This window comes from Benincasa hispida, chromosome 5 (genome assembly GCF_027475165.1).
Source record: "Benincasa hispida cultivar pf3 chromosome 5, pf3_genome.v1.1, whole genome shotgun sequence".
In the NCBI taxonomy this organism is placed as follows: Eukaryota; Viridiplantae; Streptophyta; class Magnoliopsida; order Cucurbitales; family Cucurbitaceae; genus Benincasa; species Benincasa hispida.
In genome coordinates this window covers 32,280,269-32,298,080 of record NC_143482.1, presented here as the reverse complement: position 1 = coordinate 32,298,080, position 17,812 = coordinate 32,280,269, and the positions used below count along the sequence as shown (strand labels likewise).

General features: G+C 36.0%; 1 pseudogene; it reads left to right on the top strand.

Annotated features, from left to right (window-relative positions):
* The first annotated feature begins 7,075 nt into the window (after positions 1-7,075).
* On the top strand, positions 7,076-12,714 carry LOC150036044 (uncharacterized; annotated as a pseudogene).
* Positions 12,715-17,812: the final 5,098 nt, after the last annotated feature.

Genomic DNA, 17,812 nt, shown 5'->3' with positions numbered 1-17,812 from the left:
TGTGTTATGCTTTACATACTTTAAAGAGAAAGTCATTGTATGACTAGTTTTACTTGAAACTCGATACCGAATGACATTTGAGAAAGTATTTGAGTAGCTCGATAGTGAAGGACAAGTTTTGAGAAGGTATCTGAGCAAAAGTACCTAAGGTATGATAGTACTTAGTATGGCCACGTGCAAGTAGGTAGTTAAAGTCAGAGATTGAGCAAAAGGGTTCTCTCTTGACTAGTAGTTGACGTTGGGATTTAACCACAACAAGGTTATTCTCAACTAAGGAACAATTTTAATGTTTTTTGATAAAAACAGCTTTATATGCTTTATGCTTGGAAAATATTTATACTGCAGTACAAGGTTACTGTAGAAATTTATATTTTAGTTTAATCTTTTTATTGAGACTTTTGCATGAGAATCTGTTTTCTTTCTTAAGTCACTCACTAGGGTAGTAAGCTCACTTCGTTTTCAAATGTTTTTCTTCCCAGGTAGCGAAAGGTGAGGAGTTCCAGGGTGCTGCTATGGTCAAGGTCTGCCACAAGCCACAGTTACACTTTCGGAGGGTTTTACGAGTGGTTGTTGTAAACTTTGTAGTTAAGTCTTAGAGTTGTATAAACATTAACGGTTGTAATAAAATGGGTCTACTTAATCAGTTGTTGTTTATCTCCTTGACTTAAAGTTACTGAGTGTAGTAAAGAGGTTCAGTTGGACAGTAGGTATCTCAAAAAGGTGGTATCTGCAATCTGTCGCACCTCTCCTCGGGCTCGAGAGTGTGGGCTCGGGTCGAGGTGTGACACCAACTCCCTAATCAGCCGAATCCTCAAAATGGTAGGCCTGTTGAGTCGGCGATCTGGCCACTTTCACCCATACAAATCAAAGGACCATCCTCATAGGTAGGAGTTCATAACTCACTCAGGATTCGGGTCATGTTACATATGGTCATCCTAGTGAAATGCAAGTCTCAATTATGAACGATGTTATATAAGGAGACTAAACATTTCATGGTCTGGTCTTATACAAACTCCTTTGTATAGAACATCCCCGCTCGCATGTCTAATACATGAATGATCAGGATCAGGTCATTTGTAGCACTTTACAACAATTGTGACACCTACAAAGCGGACCATACTCGTAGTGTCACTAGGATAAGGTACCCAGCCTTATCCATCTACTATAGACCATTTAGGTTATCACTTAAACATGATCTACTTGTATGTGGTTTAAGTTACAATGATAACCTTGGATGTTAGTTTATTGGTTTGTGGTTAATGCAACTAAAATATCACATGTTTTATAGACAAAGTGAATAAAATATCATATATTTTACTAATTACATAAAGAGTTTGTTCATACAATGTTTACAAACTATAAAACCCTACGAGATTTAGGACATTAACCCCAACAATCTTCCATTTGACCTAAAACTAGTGGGGTGTACAATATATACAAAATACAAGTACACAAATAATAAACTACGACATAACACGCCTAGTACAATATGAATAAGATTCAAATATTTCATTAATTAATTATGTAAATTAATTAAGTAATTTAATTAATTTAAATTATTTATTAATTTTTAATAAATAAACTAAAAAAGGAAGTGGGTGGTTATTTAATTAATATCCACTTCACATGTTAAATGAGAGTGGAGAAGTTGCTTAATAAGTGGGTTAGATTTTCCTTCTGCAGAAGAATTCTATAGTGTTCACTCTCTTATCATCCCCTTTGAAGATTTAAAAGAGAAATGTTTTTTTTTTGTGTTGATATGTGTAGATATTCTTCTATCCAAAATAATTCCCTACTCTTTCAAAAGTCGGTTCTTATAAACCGGTCATTGCTAAGAGAATAGCAGGGAAGACTTTTTGGTGGTGTCTTCATACTGTTCGTGGTTGATTGCTGAAGACCTGAAGAAGATTTGAAGAACTATTCTTCAAAGGTGAGTACTTCTGCAATTTGTTTTTATGCTTAACTTGTAATTGCATTATGAATGTAATTTTTTTCTATTATGTGTTCTAAACTTCAAACAGAATTGAAAGCAAAGCAATCACTCGCTTCTGCTGCAGGATTTGATCCCTCCACATTCTTCTTTTTTGTTAAAAAAATACTAGCTTATATTTGGATTGCCTTGGAAAAATGTTTTTCAAAAAATCATTTTCATTTAAACACTTTTGATAAAAAAAATGTTTAAAATAAAAATAATCATGTGTTTGACAACTCTTTCTCAAAATTGTTTTTATTTACAAGTTTGTTTGGTTTGTTATATGCTGAAAGTGTTTTTATTAATATAGAATAACTATAAAGATGACTATAAAATAGTCTGAACTAATAGTTTAAAATAATGACTATTAGAGTTTGTGGAGGTGGGCACTGGAGTTGGATGTCGACGATAGTGGTTGGATGTGGCTGGAGTTGGTGGTCGCTAGAATTTGACAGAGGTGTCGTCACCGAAAGTGATATGAGTTGGCAGTCATCGGAAGTTGCTAAAGGTGGTGGCCGAAATGGAAATCCATCAGTAATGATAAGGATTGAATGCACTGTTATCAAGTTGGTGGACAAGGATATAAAATATCGGTCACATATAAATTTGGCTTCCCAAACACTGATATCATAATTCATCTAAACTCATCTTGGTTCCCCAAACACCGTTTGAGTGTATTTAAATATATATGGAGATATGATTTTTTTTATAAGGAAGAAAATAAAAATTTTAAATGAAAAAAATAATCATTATACCTTAGGAAAAAATTAAAAGGGATGTAATAGTACCTTTCTAGTTTTGCTCGATTGCTTAATGAAATATGTCCTCATCTTTCAAATGGTATCAATTTTGAATCACAAGAAAATCTTTACTGATAGCTCTCCAAAGGAGCTATTTATTCTCGCCTAAACCTTGTCAGTTCCTAGGTATTTAATGCTTTATTTAGTGTTTTTTGTAGATAAAAGAGTAGAGGAGACCATCGGACCGTTTTGGATGCATTTCGGGCCAAAATGGAGCAAGAAATAACAAAAGAAACAAAATGACCAAAGTGCCCCTAGAGGGAGTGTCGCTGCGCTATCTAAGCCTTAAGCGTGGTGCTGAAGGGCAGTAGCATGCTTTGCGAGAGCGCCGTGATGCTACCTTGAAGCGCTTTGGTGCTATGAACTTTGATAGAGAAAAGCAAAGCGCACGCGTAGATAATCAATTGCTGAGGGTAGCGACACGGTGCACGACATTCAACGTAGAAGGCTAGAGTGCAGCTGCGCTCTGCTGAAGCACCGAGGTGCTACCCTAATTTTTTCTATAAATGCACTCTCATATTTAAGGTTTTGTATGTGCAGAAAGATGGAGAAAAGGGAGGCCGTCAGCCAGCTTAATTTGCATTGTTCTTGCATCTTATTTTAGGTTAGATTTTATTATTTTTTGGGTTGCATTCCATGAATAGAATCAATTCATCTCTTCTTCTTTGTCTATGAAGTCGTCGAGGTGAGTTTCTCGGTTCTAGATCTTGAGATATAAACTTATTTAACAATTTTGAGGATTGTTTTATATTAATTTCATATTGACTTTATGCATCTTTTAATATGTTTAATTCTTTGATTTATATTTATCGATTTGATTGATAGTCTTCCTTTAAATGTATTTCGATTGCTAAATAATTTTTGGTTTGCACAATGTCTTTCTCTTCGTCTAGCCTAAGTCATTGAGTAGCAAAAATTGAGTCTTGCATGCTAGGATTTTTAAGTCTAGTCTTTGATCCTATATTGTTTGATTTGATTTAATTCAAGGAAACTAAGTTAATCATGTTGGCTATCCAATTAATTAACTTCACAATAGAAACCTAGAACTTAATGCAAGTGTTAATTGGTTCTTCTTGATCGCTATCGAATTTGGTTGAATTGATTGCACTTAGTTAATTAAGGCTTCATTAGAAGTTTTAATTTAATTCAGGTCGCTTGTATGGTTTAGTATTAATTTGTTGTCCGCTTTTGTAGATGCTAGTTAGGGTTAATCAAACAAGTATTATGTTAAGCATAATCAATATGAGTTAATAAAAATAGTATGATGATGAGAAATTACATAGGAATTCATTTACTCCCAAGAGCTAGGATATCTAATCCTCGATACATTTACCCGCTTTATTTTACTTTCATGCACGTTTATTCTCATCCACATCAAACCCCCCATTTATCGCTTTATTTAGAAAATTGGCTTAATGAAATAAATCGCGCTTCCCTGCGGACCGACTCCTGCTTGCCGCTATTGTTATGTCTTTGTAGTGATAAGAGTAGTTCGGTATTATATATCTTTTTTGATTTGTGGCTCTCTTCGAGAATTAAACGACATCGGAGAAGGTCAAGTAAAAAATGGCATCGTTGTCGGGGATGCCATTTATGTTTCATTTAGTTAAGTTTCTAGTTAGAGCATTCTTTTGCTTTTAATTTGTTTCTTTTCTTGTGTCAGGTTTGACATGGAGAATAGAGTGCTTAGTATGTACTTTGCGTTGCGTGCAAGGCAAGCTGTCAAAGAGAGAGAACAAGAAGACAAGCAGATTTCTGAGCTCAAAAGTGTGCTTGGTGATCTTGTCTCGTATGGTTGGCTATTGGTTGAAGGGTAGCTGCAAAGTAGCCCGATGCCAATGAGTCTTGCCTTGAGGAGTCACCCTAGTCACTGAGAGCTTGAGCCTTGCACCCATCTTAGATGGACCACTCACTTCTGTGACTATGATAATTCCTATGTACCATTACCATACTACCACTATCCCGCAATCTCAGAAGGCCGACCAAGGTATGTATTTTAAAGGTATAGTTAGAGGATTGTTTAACCACTAGTTCTCTATGTAGCATGATTTTCTTAGACTCCAACAGGAAAGCCTTCAGCTCGAAATGGAGGTTAGAGTTCAGGTACAATATTTGAGTGACTTGCTCACTCAAATTGCTGACTCAGTTAGGAGATTGGAGGAGTTCCCATTTCACCTGCATCACTTTTAGGCAATCGAGGTGTTCCTTCATGAGGTAATATGCTTTGATGATGAGGACAATGATGTGGGCCTCACGCCATGGTCAACCTTAATCGTTGAGGCAGAAGAAAAATCTGAACCTAAACCTGATGAATCTCAGGTGATTGAGTTAGAGGTCGAAAGACCTTCCCTGTTCTGTCATCTGGTATTTCGTATATCATTGAGTTTTCTTCTTCTTGTTCTCAAGGGTCCGTTGTGTCTGTTTCTACTTTGGACTCATTTTAGTCCCTTGAGTCCCTTGATTCTTTTGATTCTTTCTTTTTTCCTTTTTTTAGATATATAGAAAAGCCAAAATTCGACCTGTTCGACGACCTTCAGAAGATGGAGTTTCTTTAGAGCATTGAGTACTACATCAACTCAAGTAAGAAGAAGGCGGAGAAATATGAGAGTTTCTCCCTACCTTGAAAGGGGGAGGGTCAGGTCGAGCAACCAACGTTAAACATTTACCCTTCCTAGAGGGAGCCATGTGAATTTTTTTTTTTTTAGGAATAGAATAACTAAATTTACTTTAGATCAATTTAGCTTAGTTTATTTATCTTTTTTAGAAAATAACCAGGCAGAGTGCCACGACGCTCACTGAGAGTGTCGCTACGCTATGAGTAGATTTGTTTTAAGACAGATATATTCCTTGCGAAGAAAGGCAAAAAACCCTAGGCCTCCTCATCTCTTCTAATTTTCTCTTCATTCTTCCACAAAATCATGCCTGCCCATCACCTTAAATCACGATTTCTTCCACAAATCAATCACCCTACTCGATTTTTTGACTACCCATCCACGAATTTCGTGGGTTTTTTTTTCAAACCAACGAAAATTTGAACGTTTTCAATGTTTTTTGGAGTTTTCTCTTTAACCAAAGGTAAAATCTCTTGTTTTCTTGATTTTCTCTTATTTTTGCTTGAGATTTGCTAGATTTAGGTTAAGTTACTCCGATTTGTTGATTTGTGTTGAAATTTCAAATTTGTGGAGGAAGGAAAATTCAAGTTTTGTAGTTTGGATCAAATTTTTGAATTTTTGTTGTGGCTTTTCTGATTGCAAGTTGGGGATGGGTAGTTTAGGAGAATTTTTTTTGAGATATTTAGGTTGAGTTCATTTATTATTATTATTTTTTTATTTTATTTTTTTTTGTTTAGATTTTATTCAGGTTGCCTAGAGTTGTGTAATTAGCATAAGATTTCGATGACACCCAAGAGAAATAAAGGAAAAAATGTAGCTAGTACCTCTGATAATTAGCCCCAATAGACCACAATAGATTTCCTTCCTTAGGTGCTTATGAACACTTCTGTAGGGCTGTAGCAACCAAAATCCTTATTCTCAAAAGAGGCTTAGCGTTAGGGGAGGACTATTACCCTCACTTTACCATCGAGATTGAGAGGTGAGATTGGGAGGAGTTTGCTAGTCACCTCGAAGTTGGGATAGCCCCAATTGTTTGGGAATTTTACACTAACATATAGGAGGACATGGATGTCTTCGTTTTTAGAGGGGTAACAGTTTCTGATTCTTCTTCTCGCATAAACAATGTTTACGAAGTGGTTGATATGAGGGATGACGAGTATTCTCATTTCTTGTCTCAACCCTTTGATGAACTCAGTTGCTGGGATCCTCTATGGACCTAGGATCGACTGGGATAGGACAAATGGTGAGCCGATTAAGCTTAGGGGTAGGACCTCCTGGTCTTGAACCAAATCCGGCATGTGTTTATTTGTGCCAGATTAATGCCGGTCACCCATCTAGCGGATGTGACCAAGGACAGGGCAAAATTTCTTTACTGCATCTACACCGACCATTCTATTAACGTCGGTAAGTTCATTCATGCTCAAATTTGACGAGGTGTCCATTGTGGTACCACTGACGGCTTGGGTTTTCCATGCCTTATCACTGAGCTTTGCTGCGAGTTGGGTGTAGAGATCAGAGAGCAAGATGAAAGGGTGGCTTCTAAGGCTCCCATTAACAAGACCACCATCTTAGCCTTTAGAGGTTGTGTAGCTGTGACGGAAAGAGAAGAGGAAGTTGAGGCCAATTAGCTAGAGGACAACCCTAAAGGGGGAAGAGAAAGAGTGGCTGAAGAGGTGGTCAAGGAGGAGTCGATGAGTCTGTGCACCCACAGGATCTCTGAGGAGTGTCTGAGGGAGGTGCGCGACACTGCAAGACTGGTGCGGCGTATGGAGAAACGAATGACCTTCATGGAGGAGTACCAATGCCTCTACTTCGCTGCCATGGGCTTTAAGGTAGATGTCCAGTAGGAGCCTGACTCACCAGACTCGGGTGTCTAGTAGCTTTACTTCTCTTATTTGTATTTTTTTTGTGCCCATGTTTTTTTTTTCCTTTGGTTGGAGTTTTAGTTTTTGCATGTTCTCATTTTACTTTCATCCTTGCATTGCCCAAATGAGTCGCCCCTCATGGACTTTTATTCAGGGAAGGTTTTCTGTTTCTCTTATTTTGTCCTTATTTGCTTGCTTGCATGCATTAGGGACAATGCATCGCTTTAGGTTGGGGGTGGATGAATTGCATGTTGCTTGTTCTGTTTGTCTCTTATTTGTGCATTTTGTATGTCCCATTTTTAACACAACATTTTACACAATTTTTGTATTTTTGTTTATTAGAACAGCCTAGGATGTGCTTGTATGCTTCTTTACTTAATTATGTGAAATGAGCATTTAATGAACCCTATTTAAAATTTTTTGTTGCAATCCTTGCCTCCTTGTGCACAAACCGCCTTAGGTTTTTCCTCTTAGGACTTAGGATAAGTTTATGGTGTTTATAAGTCCATTGTCACCCCAAAAGATCCCATCAGTTAGAGATTGACTTTGTTAGATAGGATGTAATATGAGACTAAGGAGAATAAAAGAGTGTTAGCCTGTAGAGAAAAAAAAGTGTTTGAAAGTGTGAGAAAAAAAAAGGGAAAAGAATAAGAAAAAAAATAGGGTTTTGTGTGAATGCATGGATAGGAGTGAAAAGAGCTACCTCCTCTGAGATAAGTTTAGGACCCTGCAAGAAAAGAGTGGATTGAATCCCTATGGTTGGTTTGTGTGATAGCTAGCCCCATAGATAAAAGAAATGCCCTTTATGTTTTGTGTGCGTGAGTTACAGGCACCTTAATCAAAGCCTTACTTTCTTGATTAGTTTTGGTTGTTCAAAGGTCGGTGCTCGAGCCAGAAGAAGGGAGAAGGTAGATGGAGGATGCCATAAGGTTGTCCCGAGTCTCTAGACGCCACCTAGGTTGGTTTATCACACACACGCGCGAAGAAGAATAGAGAAAGTTTTAAATTTCTCTTTGAATTGTAAGTTTCATGTTTTTAAGTTTTGAAGCATAATTTAGCACTGAGGCCCGAGTTAAATTAAAATGCAAAGTTTTTATTGTTTATTCTGTGTTTGTGTGTTTTCTCTTGCTCGAGGACTAGAAAGGTTTAGGTTGGGGGTATTTGATAGCTCTCCAAAGGAGCTATTGATTCCTGCCTAAACCTTTTCAGTTTCTAGGTATTTAATGCTTTATTTAGTGTTTTTAGCATATAAAAGAACAGAAAAGACCATCGGGACTATTTGGATGCATTTCGGGCCAAAACAGAGCAAAAACAACAAAAGAAGCAAAATAACCAAATTGCCCCTAGAGGGAGTGCTACTGCACTAGCTAGGCGTTAAGCCCGACGCTAAAGGGCAATAGCATGCTTTGGCAAGAGCATCGTGATGCTACAAATTTTGGCAGAGAAAAGCAAAGCGCGCATGCAAATGATCAATCGCAGGGGGCAACGACGTTGTGTGCGGTGCTCAACAGTAGAAGGTTAGAGCGCAACTGCACTCTGTCGAAGCACCGTGGTGCTAACCCGATTTTTCTTTGAATGCACCATTCTATTTAGGGTTCTGTGTGTGTAGAAAGATGAAGAAAAGGGAGGCCTTCAGCCAATTTAACTTTTATTGTTCTTGCTTCTTATTTTAGATTATTATTTTTTGGGTTGTATTTCATGGATAAAATCAATTCATCTCTTATCTATGAAGTCGTTGAGGTGAGTTTCTCAGTTCTATATCTTGGGATGTAAACTTATGTAACAACTTTGAGGAATGTTTTTTATTAATTTCATATTATCTTTATGCATCTTTGAATGTGTTTTAATTCTTTGATTTATATTTATCGGTTTGACTGACGATTGTTCCTTTGAATGTATTTCGATTGTTAAGGAATTTTAGGTTTGCATGATGTCTTTCTCTTTGTCTAGCTTAAGTCATTAAGTAGCAAAAATTGAGTCTTGCGCGTGAGGGCTTTTAAGTCTAGTTGTTGATCCTAAATTGTTTGATTTAATTCAAGGAAACTAAGTTAATTACGTTGGCTATCCAATTAATTAACTTCACAATAGAAACCTAGAACTTGGTTGAATTGATTGCACTTAGTTAATTAGGGCTTCATTATAATTTTTAATTTAATTCAGGTCGCTTGTATAATTTAGTCTTAATTAGTTGTCCGCTTTGTAGTTTCTAGTTAGGGTTAATCAAATAAGTGTTGTGTTAAGCATAATCAATATGAGTTAATAAAAACAATCCGATGATGGGAAATTACATAGGGATTTATTTACTCCCAAGAGCTAGGATATCTAATCCTTGATACATTTACCCATTTTATTTTACTTTTCTACATATTTATTCTCATCCACACCAAACCCCCCATTTACCGCTCTAGTTAGAAAATTAACTTAATGGAATAACTCGTGCTTCCTTGCGGATTGACCTATGCTTGTCACTATTGCTACATCTCTGTAGTGATAAGAGTAATTCGATGTTATAAATTTTCTTTTGATTTGTGGTTCTCTTCGGGAATTAAATGACACTGAAAAAGGCTAAGTAAAAAATAGCGCCGTTGCTGGGGATGGCATTTATGTTTTGTTTAGTTAATTTCTAGTTAGAGCATTCTCTTACTTTTGATTTGTTTCTTTTCTTATGTCAGGTTTGCTATGGAGAATGGAGCGCATAGTATGTACATTGTGTTGTGTGCATGACAAGCTGTTGAAGAGAGAGAACAAAAGGCCAAGCAGATTTCTAAGCTCAGAAGTGTGCTTGATGATCTTGTCTCGTTTGTTCAGCTATTGGTTGCAGGGCTGCTGCAAAGTAGCCTGATGCCAACAAGTCCTGCCTAGAGGAGTCACCCTAGTCACTGGAAGCCTGAGCCTTGCACCCATCTTAGATGAACCGCTCACTTTTGTGACTATGGTAATTCCTATGCACAACCACCGTACTACCACCATCCCACCATCCGCGAGCCGTCAGAGTTTGCTCAAGAGGCTGACCAAGGTATATATTTAGAAGATATAGTTAGAGAATTGGCTTAATGAAAAAAATCGTGCTTCCCTACGGATCAACTTATGCTTGCCACTATTATTATAAATTTTCTTTTGATTTGTGGCTCTCTTCAAGAATTAAACTACACTGAAAAAGGCCAAGTCACTTACCCCCTCCATTTTGAGTCTCGAAACCGAAACTCTTTCCACCTCCATTTTGAATCCCCAAATAGAAACCTCATCATTTGTTGTGAATTTTTGATTGGTACTAAAAAAAAAAAAACCCTTATTCACTTTTCATCCACAACTTCCTAACACCATCACTGAGATATACCTCAACCTATGGCTCGACGAGGACATGCCACAAATCTGTTGGAGCAAACATATCTGCACGAGAAGGTTAGTACCTCCCTTTGCTTCAATCTCATCTACTAAGTTATTATTTTCCTTTATTGTCGTTGATTAAAAGATGATCATACATAGAAAGAAACATTACTTTGCTCTCATCCCTTATCTGAGCGCACTAGTTGATTGACGAATAAAAGGGTGGATCATTCGAGGATGCAGGATTGTTTATCTTAACCCTAGTATAGTTAATAATTATAATATAAAAAACTACAGAAAATATATGGTTGATATACCCGGGATGGCTTGCTTGTAATTAACCATATACACGAGGAATATAACTGGTATAAAAAATCTTCACCCTCCTCCACAAAACTCTTTTAGGCATTTTGCAATATCACTGACAGTCTAGCCATTTCTCAACTTTGAGTATTTTAGGTACACTTTTCTTATAATTTTCCTTATAATTGAGAGCAATGGTCACAATCGCACTTTCGGAAGCTTTCTCTTAGTGATTGTGTGGCACACTGAGTGCCTCTCGCAACCTCCACCAAAATAGGTTAGGAGAAAAAGATTTTTGCAAGCATTTTTTAGTATATGAGTAGAGAGAGAAAGATTGTAGTAGACTGAAAAACAATAAACAACGACTTTATAGCGTACTACTCATGGTATGGGATAAGACTTACGATTATTTTCGACTTTGTCTCCTGCCAAGCCTATTGAAGCCCAATAGAAATATGATCTTACTATTAATGTATATAATTATTCTTATTATTTATCCTAATGGTAGATTAGTTTTTACTTGTTTCTTTTTATTTGCCCTACCTATATAGGCCTCATTAGTGTGTATATCATTTTAAACTTTTGGTAAATAAACAAGCCCAACTTTTTCCTTCATTTTCTCATGGCATCAAGGTGATAGCTTGAAATCAATTGGTGATTTGGTATTTTCTTTGATGCACATGATTTGGTATTCAATTTGGGCTTTGAGAATTGATTGATTGTTTTTTGTTTGTTGCAAATTGCAATTGAAATTTTTTTTTCGGTTGTGACGCGACAAACTTCGACAAAACATCGAAAAAAATTGAAAATCAACTCATTTTTTGGTTGCGACTGCAAGCTTTCCTAGTACGTGAGGAAAAAAAATTGAAAACTAACTCCATTACATGAAAAAAGGAAAAATTGAAAACCAACTCAATTTCGTTTAATTGTTGAAATTGATTCTGGATTTAGTTTTCAATTTTCATGTCTTCAGTAGCAATACGTTGGGAAGAAGAGATTAAAGTTTTGGTTTGAGAATTTGATTTAAATGATCGTATTTTGTTCTCTTTGTTTGGTTTATGTTGATTTTTGTTATTTGAGATTTCATATCATTGTTATATGGAATTGTAAGGATGATTCTCTTCAATCAACTAGAGTACAATTGAATGGTAAAAATATAATTCGGAATGAATCAAATCTCCCCAAGTAGGATTCGAACCTACGACCAATCGGTTAACATACTGGAGTTATGTTATGAATAATTTCTTGCAAGAAAAATCAACATGGAACGTAACTATGTCACATGTGTGTGAGCGAAATCTATAGATAGAAGGGCCATTGATTATGATTCCTTATAATGCTTGGGAGGCTGATAATTCTAAGATCATTACCATGGATTAATAATTCTGTTATACATTCTATTGGTGCTCAATTGACAAAATATGAGACTGTTGAAAAGGTATGAGATCATTTAGCTAGATTGTACATCTTGTCTAACTTTTCCAAATAATATCAATTGGAGATGGATATTCGTGGGCTTCAATAGAATGATATGAGTTTCAAGATTTTTATTCTTCTGTATCTAAATTATGGGATCAATTGGCATTATTGAATCTTCAAAATTGAGTACCGTGGAAGGCTACAACACTCAAAGGGATTCTCAACGCCTAGTTCGAATTTTTATGGCTCTTCGTTCAGTATTTGAGTGATTGCGTTGGAAAATCCTACATTAGACTCCTCTCCCTTTCGTTGATTCAGTGGTTAGTGAGCTCTTAGCAGAGGAGATTCTTTTTAAGTCTCAAGGTGATAAGGAAATTACCACACCATCAAGTCCATCTGTTTTTGCAGTTCGATAATGACCTTTAATTGGAAATCAAAATAGGTCGTCCTTTAAAGTCTCTTCGGATGAGTGAGCATTTTGGAAACGAAAGGGTCATCAGAATGCAACAATAATAACGACAAAGACAACCATCATCACACCAACATAAACAACAACATCGTTCATCGCAACGACCACTATCGCTGTCATCGCAAAATACTCCATGGACATATCGAACACCTCAGTTTGACAATAGAGTGGCTGCTTCATGTGTGGATCCTTAAATTTTTGAACAATTTCAGTTGTTCCTCAATTCAAAGCCTCATGCTATGTTGGCCTCGTCTCATAAAGGTTTGGCCTCGTCTAGTGCCTTACGTATATATTCTTCCTTATGGGTCTTGTATTCAAATGCTTCTCATCATATGTCTCCTTATTTGTCCTCTTTTGTTTCACCATCTCCTTATTCTTCGATGTTAATTGTGATACTAATGGTAGCTCCATGCCATTAGTAGTGTTGGTTCAACTGTTACGTCTCACGTGTCTCTCTGATATCTATTATATTCTTAATCTTACTTTAAACCTTATATCTATTAGTCAATTATGCAATTATGTGAATCTGGATACTTAAAGGTGATTGAGACAGGCCGTAAGCATGGGGAACTTTATGTTCTAGATCAACTCAAAGTATTAGATGATGTTGCAGCTTCCCAGATGGACCTGCAATCTTTTCGTTTGAGTCATTCATTCTCTACTTTTGATGACATTCACGTTTAGGTCATTCTACCTTTCGATAACAATTTTTGGTTTCTATTGGAGCTTTAGGATTGGTTTCTATACAGGACCCGTGATCTCAAAAGGTGATTGGGACAGGCCGTAAGCAAGGGGAACTTTATATTCTAGATCAACTCAAAGTATTAAATGATGTTGTAGCTTCCTAGATGGACATATAGTCTTATTTCTGCCTCTCGATTACAATTTTTGGTTTCTATAGGAGCTTTAGGACATTTAGACAGTCATAATATCTATGATTGTAGTGGTTGTAAACTGGCAAAATTTCAGCCTTACTTTTAATAAAAGTGTTTCTTTTTCGTCTAACCTTTTGATCTTGTGCATTTTGATGTGTGGGGTCCGTCCCTTGATCGGTGCAAAATAGGTGTCGTAATTTATAATGCTCTAACAATTACTAAAACTAACATGTAGTTAAAGTGGAAGTAGGAGGTCAATCCATAGGGAAGCTCTATTAATTGACCTACAAATTCAAAAAAAATAGTAATTCGAGGGGGGGGGGGGGGGTTGAAAATAAACTAAAGGCAAATTGTAACACAAACTTACTATTTTTGTTAAAAGAAAATTGATATTATTGGGAATTCTTGTTACTAGGTTTAATCATATCATTATTCTTGAACAATTACTTGAAAACACAATATTACAAATCCAATAAGGGCAAAACCCTTAAAGACATCAATAAACTCTAATCTAAGTAAAAAACACTTCCATATAGCATTATCATGTTCTTTTCTTAGATTGCTTTAAAGACATGGTTTATCATGATTATGACATTCAAGAAATACATTAGAATAAGTTTCAAGAATGATTGAATGAACGTTCTAATTAAGAATTTCAAGAGTTAAATTCGGAAAAAGTCCTAACTAACACAAGAAAACTTAATTTTGTAACCTATCTCACCATTATGCAATAGTGCCAAGCAAGAATTACATACAAGAATTTAATGGAATCAAAACGTAATTATCTTCCATTAATTTGTATTCAAATTCTGCCTAAGAACATTCAATAACGAAGACAATTCAAGAAAATATACAAAAAGAATTCAAGAATTAAACCTAGAATTAAGAATTCCCAAGAAAAAGAATTACCTAGCCATAGAGATAAGAAGTCTTGAAGAAGTTCTTGAAAGAATGATGAATTCCATGAAGCAATTCACTAGGGAATTGTAAAAGTTGCAAGAAATCTCTCATACAAACACAAAGTTTTGTAGTTTTTTCTCTAATGTCGTTCTAAGCTCTCCATGAACTAAAAAAATAAAATTTCTCTTCGTTCTATTTTTTGAAAATGAAACAACTAAATTTATATCTGCAGGTGTAGTGTCGCGACGCATCTTGACGCTATGCTGACGCTCGGTTGCACAAGGCACGCATTGTAGGATTGTATCAATTGCAGCGGAAGCACAAGGATCATCTAAGCATTCAAATTCACCAATTTTGGCAAAATATAAAGCATGGTTTTGCAGAAAAATGGGTTTCAAGACATACCTCTTGTAGAACTTCTTGAAAGCCCCTTCTCCAGCTGCAATCTTCTCCATATCTTATTGTTGACCACCTCAAGATCTTCCCCACTATTCCCTTGGTGCTCTAGATTGAGTTGTGGGATTGTTGAAGAACTTTTCTTCAAACCGAATTTTCTCTCAAAATTCTGTAGATTGCATGCCCGATTTTCACACAAATCTTCTCATTATATTGCAGATCAACATGCAAAGAGAAGTGCTGCATGAGTTGCAGCTCATGCTTGGAGAAGACAAAGCAAATATATTGCTTCATGTGTAAGCTAGTTCAAAGATGGATAATGGAAAAATCCATTTTTCCATTTAAGTGTTTTAGTTTTCCATTTTTTCAATTTTATCTAAAAATCAAATTTTGATTTAAATAATCTATTTGATTTTAAAAATGAAAATTAATTAATTTCATTAATTAATTAATTAATTAATAAAACTTAATTAATTTAATATCAAATATTAAATTAATTTTAACACATATCCATCTTTATATATTTAAATCATATTTAAATCTATAAATTCTCCTATTCTGTTTAATTCTAAAATTAAACACAATTATATCTCATATAATTACTAATTCTCTTAATTCTAATTTGAACGTTTCAAATTAACTTATCACGCTATTCTAGAGCTAGTCCGTTGTGAGCTAGTAGGGAACCTCGCGGACCTACAGATCATGGGCTCCAACGATCCGAGATTAATTGGCTAAACTCATTAGACCAAATTAATCTTCATTCGTTAACTAATGGGTCACTCTACTAAAGCCCATAGTTGCACTCCCCTTAGATATATTATGTCCACATGATTATAATCAACAAGAGATTACGTCTTATTACTCAAGTCCCTACTGATCCTCGTGAACAACTGGTTTGTGATACAATATCCAATCATCAAACCAAACTCTCTCAGCCTAATGAGAGGGTGGGGCCCCTTGTTCAAGACTTGGATTCAGTACTTGAGAGAACAACCTTTCTCCTATCCCTAAATCGGGTAGGTTTGAACTTCGTCTTGCACTCTATGTCCCCAGCTATTTATCCGATCTTACCCCTGAAATGGGAGTCTTATTGAGCCAGCTCTGTTGAACCAACCCTCAACTATGAAAATCTAAAGGCAATCTCGAATAAATAGAAGTTCATAGTTAGCTCAGGATTAAGATCAAGTTACTTAGGTCATCTAGGTGAAATAGTCAGTCTTAAACAGTAAACAACGTTATAAAGTAAGAGTGACTTATTTCTTGATCCTGATCTTATGCAAACTCATTGCATAGGACGCCCCACTCCTCATGTCATAACATGTACGAATTAGGATCACATCGTATGTAGCACTTTACAACTCTTTGTAACAACTACAGAGTAGGCCACATCCAATGATGTTACCAGAATAAGGTACCCAACCTTATTCATGTATCATAGATCATTTTGACTATTTACTCGAACTCGATCCACTCTTATGTCTCCACATAATGTTCAAGTACTCATACAATAGTCATTGGTCTTAGTTTATTAGATTTAGAATTTCATAAAATTTATGAGATCAATAACAAGTATATTGATAATAGAAAATGTTTATCATTTTACAAACTGCGAGTTTTAGGACATAAAACCCAACAATACTCCCACTTGGACTAAAACTCCAGTGGATCAATATATGCGAATATATACAATGTTGAGTTTACATGGAGGGAACAAAATGTACAAATACAATAAACTAGGGCATTACAATACCCATAAATTCTCCCACTTGCCCTAGTGATACAAAACTCGTAGACCTAGTCCTACTAGGTGACCCTTGAACACTTTAGTCGAGAGGGCCTTTGTAAATGGATCAGCTATGTTTCTTTTCCTTTGCTGATTCGCTTGCAGCTACATACTCAGCTTCCATTGTGGAGTCCGCAATACAACTCTACTTGATGCTTCTCCACACAACTGCTCCTTCGTTCAGAGTGAATACTGACCCCGAAATTGATTTCCTCGAATCAATATCGGTCTGAAAGTCAAAATCAGTGTATCCAGTAAGGATCAAATCCTTAGGACCATACACGAGCATATAATCTCTCATTCTCCGAAGATACTTGAGAATGTTTTTAACAGCAGTCCAATGGTCATGACAAGGATTGGACTAAAATCTGCTAACAATTCCTACGGCATAACATATGTTGGGATGAGTACACAACATTGCATACATCAAACTCCCAACTGCAGTTGCATATGGAATTCGATTCATTTCCTCAACCTCTTGAGGTGTCTTAGGACTCTACTCTTTAGACAAGTGAATTCCATGTCTGAAAGGTAAAGATCCTTTCTTGGAATTTTGCATTTTATACCTAGACAACATCTTGTCTATATAAGATGCTTAAGATAATGCCAATGTTTGTTCTTGCGATTTTGAACTATTTAGATTCCAAGAACATACTGTGCTTCTCCCAAATCTTTCATTTGGAATTATGAGGCCAGCCATCTCTTAACACCAACTAGATATTCTACCTCATTCCCAATGAGTAGAATATCATCAACATACAACACCAGAAAAACGACAGTTTTGTTGACGATTTTCTTGTAGACACAGGGTTCGTTAATAATTTTATTCAAAGTCATAAAATTTGATCGCAACGTCAAATCCCATATTCCAGGATCTAGAAGCTTATTTTAATCCATAAATGGATCGATTAAGCTTGCAAATTTTTCGCTCTTGACCCTACTATATAAACTCTTTTGGTTGAGACATATAGATACCCTCTTCAAGATAGCCATTCAGAAAAGTTGTCTTGGCATCTATTTTCCATATTTCATAATCATAAAATGTGGCTATGGACAAGAGTATTCTAATAGACTTTATCATGGCAACT